The following is an 8,675-nucleotide window of genomic DNA, read 5'->3' on the forward strand; positions in this document are numbered from 1 at the left end:
CTGCTTGGATACCAAGAACAAGACACAGGTGAGTCTTTCTGCAGTTCCCTTGGAATTAACAAGGAGGTGCTCTTGCTTTTCTGTAGCTGTAGTCTCCGGAATTTATTCTTGTATTCATCTCTAGTAATAAATGTTTGCTCTCTGTGGTTTTTCTTTTTCAATCGTTTTTATTACGTTTTTTTATTTCCAAGATATAAAAGAAATCCAAAATATAGCAACAACAGTAATTTGCTAATGTACCATACACAGCAGCATTGGTACACATACGGCAACAAGGAACAAAGTTGGACTGCTCATTATTTCGATTAACCACTTAAGCCCCGGACCAAAATGCTGCCTAAAGACCCAAGGGGTTTTTACAGTTCGGGACTGCGTCGCTTTAACAGACAATTGCGCGGTCGTGCGACGTGGCTCCCAAACAAAATTGGCGTCTTTTTTTCCCCACAAATAGAGCTTTCTTTTGGTGGTATTTGATCACCTCTGCGGTTTTTATTTTTTGCGCTATAAACAAAAATAGAGCGACATTTTTGAAAAAAAAACAATATTTTTTACTTTTTGCTATAATAAATATCCCCCAAAAACATATATAACATTTTTTTTCCTCAGTTTAGGCCGATACGTATTCTTCTACCTATTTTTGGTAAAAAAAATCGCAATAATCGTTTATCGGTTGGTTTGCGCAAAATTTATAGTGTTTACAAAATAGGGGATAGTTTTTTTGCATTTTTATTTATTTATTTATTTTTACTACTAATGGCGGCGATCAGCGATTTTTTTCGTGACTGCGACATTATGGCGGACACTTCGGACAATTTTGACACATTTTTGGGACAATTGTCATTTTCACAGCAAAAAATGCATTTAAATTGCATTCTTTATTGTGAAAATGACAGTTGCAGTTTGGGAGTTAAACACAGGAGGCGCTGTAACATTTAGGGATCACTGTGTATGTGTTTACTAGTGTAGGGGGGTGTGGCTGTAGGAATGACGTCATCGATCGTGTCTTCCCTATAAAGGGAATGACGCGATCGATGCGCGGACACAGTGAAGCACGGGGAAGCCGTGTTTACATACGGCTCTCCCCGTTCTTCAGCTCCGGGGAGCGATCGCGAGGGGGCGGCTATAAACGAATAGCCGCGCCGTCGTCCCGGATCGCTCCTGAAGCCACGGGGACCGCCGCATGTACCGGGGGGGGTCCCGATCGGACCCCCCGACCCACGTCAAGCAGAGGACGTATATATACGTTGATGTGCCTGCCTGTGCCATTCTGCTGACGTATATGTACATGAGGCGGTCCTTAAGTGGTTAAGGGCCAGTTCACACCTCCCAACTTTTTGAGATGGGAATGGAGGGACACCTATCAGCAAAAGTATGCAGGCATAGGACACACCCCTTGCCACGCCTCCTTGAAGGAGAATCATACAAAAAAACAAGATTGGTTAAACACACAAGTTCTTTTTTTACCACTACTATTTCTTTATATTGTCTTCTAGAATTTACAAATTAAGCAATTTAGAAATCAGATGAAAGGTTTAGTGCTGGAAAACACTTTTTGATAGATAAAAGGCATAGCTCCCAACTGTCTCTGATTTCAAGGGACTTTCCCTCTTTCCCTCTTTTCCCCTCATTTTGCTCTGATCTCTATATCTCTATATAAAAGTGCATTTTATCGATCAAATTTTTTTTCCCAGTGCTAAACCTTTCATCTGATTTCTAAATTGCTGCATTTGTAAATGACAAAAGCCAATATAAAAAAATAGTAGTGGTAGAAAACCACTTGTGAGTTTAATCAATCTTTTTTTTGTACAATTCTCCGTTAAGGGGCGTGGCAAGGGGTGTGTCCTATGCCTGCATACTTTTGCTGATAGGTGTCCCTCATTCCCATCTCAAAAAGTTGGGAGGTGTGAAAAAGTGCATTTTATATACGTCTATAAAGATCAGACCAAAATGAGGGACAAATGAGGAGGAATGAGGGACATTGCTCGAAATCAGGGACAGTCCCTCGAAATCAGGGACATTCCCTTGAAATCAGGGACAGTCCCTCGAAATCGGAGAGATTCCCTTGAAATCAGGGACAGTCCCTCGAAATCAGGGACAGTCCCTCGAAATCAGGGACATTCCCTCGAAATCAGGGACAGTCCCTCGAAATCAGGGACAGTCCCTCGAAATCAGGGACATTCCCTCGAAATCAGGGACAATCAGGGACAGTCCCTCGAAATCATGGACAGTCCCTCGAAATCATGGACAGTCCCTCGAAATCATGGACAGTCCCTCGAAATCATGGACAGTCCCTCGAAATCAGGGACATTCCCTTTAAATCTGGGACATTCCCTTTAAATCTGGGACATTCCCTTTAAATCTGGGACATTCCCTTTAAATCAGGGACATTCCCTTTAAATCAGGGACATTCCCTCGAAATCAGGGACAGTCCCTTTAAATCTGGGGCAGTCCCTTTAAATCTGGGGCAGTTCCTTTAAATCTGGGGCAGTTCCTTTAAATCTGGGGCAGTCCCTTTAAATCTGGGACATTCCCTTGAAATCAGGGACAGACCCTCGAAATCAGGGACATTCCCTCGAAATCAGTTGGGAGGGATGGCTTTTAGGACCCGGCAGCTTCACTTTAATCTGATCTCATCTCCAACAATGTAAAATATTTCTCTCCATTGTCGATCGATGACCCGTATTGAACAAGCGACCCTTCCCATCATTAACATTCAGCACTGCCGCCCCTAACAAGATCAGCCCCCCCCCCCTGAACAAAGACCCTCTGTATCCCCCCCTATAAGGATGGAGCACCTAGAGGCAGATCCTGCTGATTCAGCCCGTTTGATTTCCCTGCTCTGGAAATCAGAGCAAATAAAGAAAGAAGTAAAAATCTGCATTGAACTTTTTAGGAAGATGTGAACTGTAGTAACCCTATGGGGCTGCGAACACAGAGGAGGTGAATGACCTGCAATAAGACTCGGTGGGGAGATGCTCGAGTTGCATCACCGCTGGCTGCCTGAACCCGGCCCACTTCTGCTCAGTCATCACATCACCCTATCTCCTAGCAACACCCACACATCTCTGCTGATTGGCCAGGGAACGCCCACCGCCGCACACCTCAGACCCTGAATGGGCGGCTGTTCCATTAAGAAAGCATCTTGGCAAGAATTTCCCTTCTTTTTTGCAGCACTGACAGCATGCAAAGTGCAGCTAGGACCAGTGTTTGTTCTGTGTGTCACAACTTGCTACACTGTATCTCTTCGATTTGGTGTCACTTCCTGGTGACGGTGAAATATTTAAATTGGGTATCTAATGGCGCAGTCACACATTGGTGGAGAAGGGCCGGCGTGATTCTAGGAAGGAGCCTGTGGAAAGGGGGGTTATTCAAGTTCATCCCTGGAGGGTGACTAACAAGCAAATACTTTGCTGCTGAATGCTCTCATTTAAAAAGTCTTGACAGGTGAAGGGTCGCTTTCAACTTTTACTCCGTAAATACGTTTCTGAAGCAAGCGTAATCGCCTGAAATCGGTCTTTGCATGGAGCTGGCCCCCACACAAGCTGAAAGTGGAAATGAGGCTTGCAGTGCAAGGGGCTGCTCTGTAGGTTTGGGGGGCCACAAGGGGATGCAGTGAAACCCCATACACAGTTAGATTTTCTGCAGATTTACCAAAAACATGTAGTGTAAGGGCCGGCCTGATTGCATACAAATGGAAACTCTTAAAGGGGTTGTAAACCCTCATGGTTTTCACCTTAATGCATTCCCGGCTGGCAATGAGCACTTACCTGAACCCTGTCTTTCCCCAGCTGTGAACGACCACTTACCTGAACCCTGTCTTTCCCCTGGCTGTGAACGACCACTTACCTGAACCCTGTCTTTCCCCTGGCTGTGAACGACCACTTACCTGAACCTAGGGTTACCACCTCATCCCTTTAAAACAGAACACATATGAATTACACAGGTTCTGTGGCTAATTAAGGTGGTAATTAGACTCATTTGGTGCCTTACCTGCATTAAATCAGCCACAGAACCTGTGTAATTCATATGTGTTCTGTTTTAAAGGGATGAGGTGGCAACCCTACCTGAACCCAGTCTTTCCCCAGCCGCGAACGAGCACTTACCTGAACCCTGTCTTTCCCCCGGCCGGGAACGAGCACTTACCTGAACCCTGTCTTTCCCCAACCGAGAACAACTACTTACCTGAACCCTGTCTCTCCCCCTGGCCGGGAATGAGCACTTACTTGAACCCTGTCTTTCCCCCAGCCGGGAAAGAGCACTTACCTGAACCCTGTCTTTCCCCTGGCCTGGAACGAGCACTTACCTGAACCCTGTCTTTCCCAGGCCCAGAACCAGCACTTACCTGAACCCTGTCTTTCCCCGGCCGGGAACGAGCACTTACCTGAACCCTGTTTTTCTCCAGCCAGCAATGAGCACTTACTTGAACCCTGTCTTTCCTCTGGCTGGGAACGACCACTTACCTGAACCCTGTCTTTCCCAGGCCCGGAACCAGCACTTACTTGAACTCTGTCTTTCTCCGGCCGGGAACAACCACTTACCTGAACCCTGTCTTTCACCAGCCAGGAACGAGCACTTATCTGAACCCTGTCTTTCCCCTGGCCGGGAATGAGCACTTACCTGAACCCTGTCTTTCCCAGGCCCGGAACCAGCACTTACCTGAACCCTGTCTTTCCCCTGGCCGGGAATGAGCACTTACCTGAACCCTGCCTTTCCCCCAAGGTAACCCCCTGCGAAAGCATTTCTCCCAGGGGGTTAACCGATGCGAGGAGGAGCCGCGAGCGCCGCTGGGGGACCTCAGAAGAGGAGGATCGGGACCACCCAAAACTAACTGCACAGTGGAGGTAAGTATGATATGTTTGTTAATAAAAAAAGAAAAGAGGGTTTACAACCCCTTTAAGGTTTGACCTCATATTACATGGTTTAAGTAAATCTGAAGACAATAATCTGCAGAAAATTGAATAGTGTGTATGGGGCTTAACTTTCACAGGTGTGTCAATAATTCCATAAGAAAAGGGCAGGTAGGCGGGGCAGCAGCACAGAAAGGTGTTGTCAGTTACCCTGTGCTGTGCAGCTGTCTATATGAACTACATCCAAATCATTTAGCAGGTAAGACAGATCTGAGAGAAGCTCCCCGTTCACACCGAAGTGACACCAGAAGTCGTACTAACAAATGCGTCTTTGAAATTGTGCGATTTCAAAGCCGCATTCAATGTGGACGAGAGCTTAAAGTGTCACTCAACCTAAGCCTAGGTTCACATTGGAGAGATTTGTCATGCGATTTGTGGTATCAAATCGCATGACAAGTCGCAGCCTATTGGAGGCACTGTTTCAATCCGTGCAACACCGATTTTGCGGCACCGCACCGATTTGCAAAAGTCGTTTCTGTACTACTTTTGCAGATTTCAGGTACGACTTCAATAGACATCTGTGTACAAAGCCACACAGATGTCTATCAAGTAACAACTAAAATCGCGCTGACCTTGCTACTTTGCAGTCGCACTATCAAGTGAAGTAGCGCGACTGCAAAGTAGCATTAATGTAAACCAGGGTTAATATATAAAAAAGGGGGGGGTAGCCCCCCGGGCCCCTGGAGACCTCTGGACCCTTTAATAAAAAGAGAAAAGAAAAAAAAAAGAAAGAAAAAAATATATAAAAAGAAAGAATACATTTTAAAAAATTATAAAAAAAGGGGGGTTGCCATCCGGTACCCTGGGGACCTCTGGGCCCCTTACAAAAAAACAAAACAAAAAAAAAAAAAAAAATATATATATATATATATATATATATATATATATATATATATATATATATATATATATATATATATATATATATATATATATATATATATATATATATATATATATATATATATATATATATAAAATTATAAAAACAAAAAAGGGGGGTAGCCATCTGGGCCCTTTAATAAAAAGAGAAAATAAATAAAAATATATATAAAGAATAAATTGAAAAAATATATAAAAAAAGGGGGGGTTGCCATACGGGCCCCTGGGGACCTCTGGGCCCTTTATTTAAAAGAGGAAAAAAAAAAAGAAAGAAAAAAATATATATAAAAAGAATAAATTGAAAAAAATTATAAAAAAAAGGGGGGTTGCCACCCGGCGCCCTGGGGACCTCTGGGCCCCTTACAAAAAAAAAATATATATATATATATATGAAAAATTATAAAAACAAAATAAGTGGAGGTAGCTATCTGGGCCCTTTAATAAAAAGAGAACAGTAATAAAAAAAATATATAAAAATTATAAATTGAAAAAAATTATAAAAAAAAGGGAGGTTGCCATCCGGGGCCCTTTAATAAAAACAAAAACTAATTTAAAAAAATATATATAAAAAAAAAAAAGGGGGGGTTGCCATCCGGTTCCCTTACAGGTGTACTGCCTGTACCCCCCTGATGGCTGCCCTGGCTGCAGCATCACCAGTGTTGCCAACAGCCAGTAAATTTACGGACAGTTTGTAAAAAAAATCTGTGATTTTTACAACTGTCCGTAAATGTCAGTAACAGGCATTTTCTGTCAGTAAAAATCAGGGCCTTTTGGCGGAGTACCTCTGCCAAAAGACACTGGGAGAGTTTGGCAGACACAAGCCAAGGAAGGAGCAATTGGCCGCGTTTTCCGATACTGCTTCTCTAGTCCCAGGTGCAGCCCCGTCAAAGCGAAGTGATTGGTCCTCTGCCTCTGTCCACTGACACAGCTTCACTTTTATGATGGGGGGGGGTTCCGTTGCTGTGCCGGCAAGTCTGGGGCCTCTCTCTATAGAGAGAGTTACGGTGGCGTATCAGTAGATACGCCGCCGTAACTCTGAGTCTACGCCGTCATAAATTTAAGCGTATTCTGGAAACCAGATACGCTTAAATTAGGCTAAGATACGAGCGACGTAAGTCTCCTACGCCGTCGTATCTTAGGGTGCATATTTACGCTGGCCGCTAGGTGGCGCTTCCGTTGATTTAGGCGTAGATAATGCAAATGTGCTAGATACGCCGATTCAGAAACGTACGTGTGCCTGGCGCATTTTTTACGTCGTTTACGTAAGGCTTTTTCCGGCATAAAGTTAATCTAACAAAAAGCTGGCCTAGCCAATGTTAAGTATGGACGTCGTTCCCGCATCAAATTTTTTTAATTTTTACGTCGTTTGCGTAAGTTGTCCGTGAATGGGGCTGGACGTAATTTACGTTCACGTCGAAACCAATACGTCCTTGCTGCATACTTTGGAGCAATGCACACTGGGATATGTCCACGGACGTCGCATGCGCCATTCGTTAAAAACGTCAATCACGTCGGGTCACTAGTCATTAACATAAAACGTGCCCCCCTGTTCATCATTTGAATTAGGCGCGCTTACCCCGGGCCATTTACGCTACGCCGCCGTAACTTAGGAGGCAATTGCTTTGTAAATACAGCACTTGTCTCTCTGACTTACGGCGGCGTAGCGTATATGCGATACGCTACACCGCCTCAAAATTAAGCCAGTCTATCTGAATCTGGCTACTAGATCCAGTCATCATGGAATGTGTCAAGGCAGATGTTGATTGTTCATGAACAAGGAAGGAGGTGTGACAGTTGTGGAACCGCCCTATTCTACTTGCCTAGCCTATTCTTTTTTTTGCGTGGAAATCTACGTAGGTGGTAATGCTTTGATTCACATGGCTGAAATGTCTGAGTGGTTTCAAAGTTTGATGCTACCTGGACTGGCCTTTCTTTAACCGCTTAGCGACCACCCTGAGCGGGGAAAGAAATTCCATTATATCTCTTAGTAAAAGCACCGCACAAAAACTCTGGCTAGGAACACATTTAACCCACTGTGCACCCCTGATGTTTAACCCCTTCCCAGCCAGTGTCATTAGTACAGTGACAGTGCATATTTTAAACACTGATCACTGGATTAGTGTTCCTGGTACCCACAAAGTGTCAGTAATGCCGCGTACACACGTTCGAAATTTCCGATGGAAAAAGTCAGACGGATTTTTTTCATCGGATATTCCGAACGTGTGTATGCCCCATCTGACTTTTTCCTTCGGAAATTCCGACGGACTTAGAAAGAGAACATGTTGGCCCGGATTCACAAAGCACTTACGCCGACGTATCTCGATATACGCCGCGTATGTGTAACTATGCGCCGTCGTATCTGTGCGCCGTGCCCACAGAACTAGATACGCCTGAAAATAGGCTTCATCCGACCGACGTAACTTTCCTACGCTGGCGTATCGTGGGCGCATATTTACGCTGGCCGCCTGATTGCAAATATGCAAATGAGGGAGATACGTCGATTTATGAACGTAGTTGCGCCCGGCGCATAATATACGCGGTTTGCGTAAGGCTTACGTCCGGCGTATAGTTATTCCCCATCTATGAGGCGCAACTCAAGCAAAGGTATGGACCAGGGAACAGCCAATTCAATTTTACGTCGTTTACGTAGTAGTACGGGAATAGGGCTGGGCGTAGGTTATGTTCACGTCGTAGGCAGTGATTCGACGTATCTTAGGGAGAAGTTTTGACATGATTCTGAGCATGCGCACTGGGTTGCGTTCATTTTAAGTACTTGTCTGTCACTCGGCCCATCATTAGCATGAGGTCATGCCTCATTAGCATGGCTCATACCCACTTCCACCTACGCTGGCTTACGCTGAGGAAACCCATTGTATATTTGACAGC

Source organism: Rana temporaria, chromosome 12, assembly GCF_905171775.1.
Source record: "Rana temporaria chromosome 12, aRanTem1.1, whole genome shotgun sequence".
Classification (NCBI taxonomy): domain Eukaryota; kingdom Metazoa; phylum Chordata; class Amphibia; order Anura; family Ranidae; genus Rana; species Rana temporaria.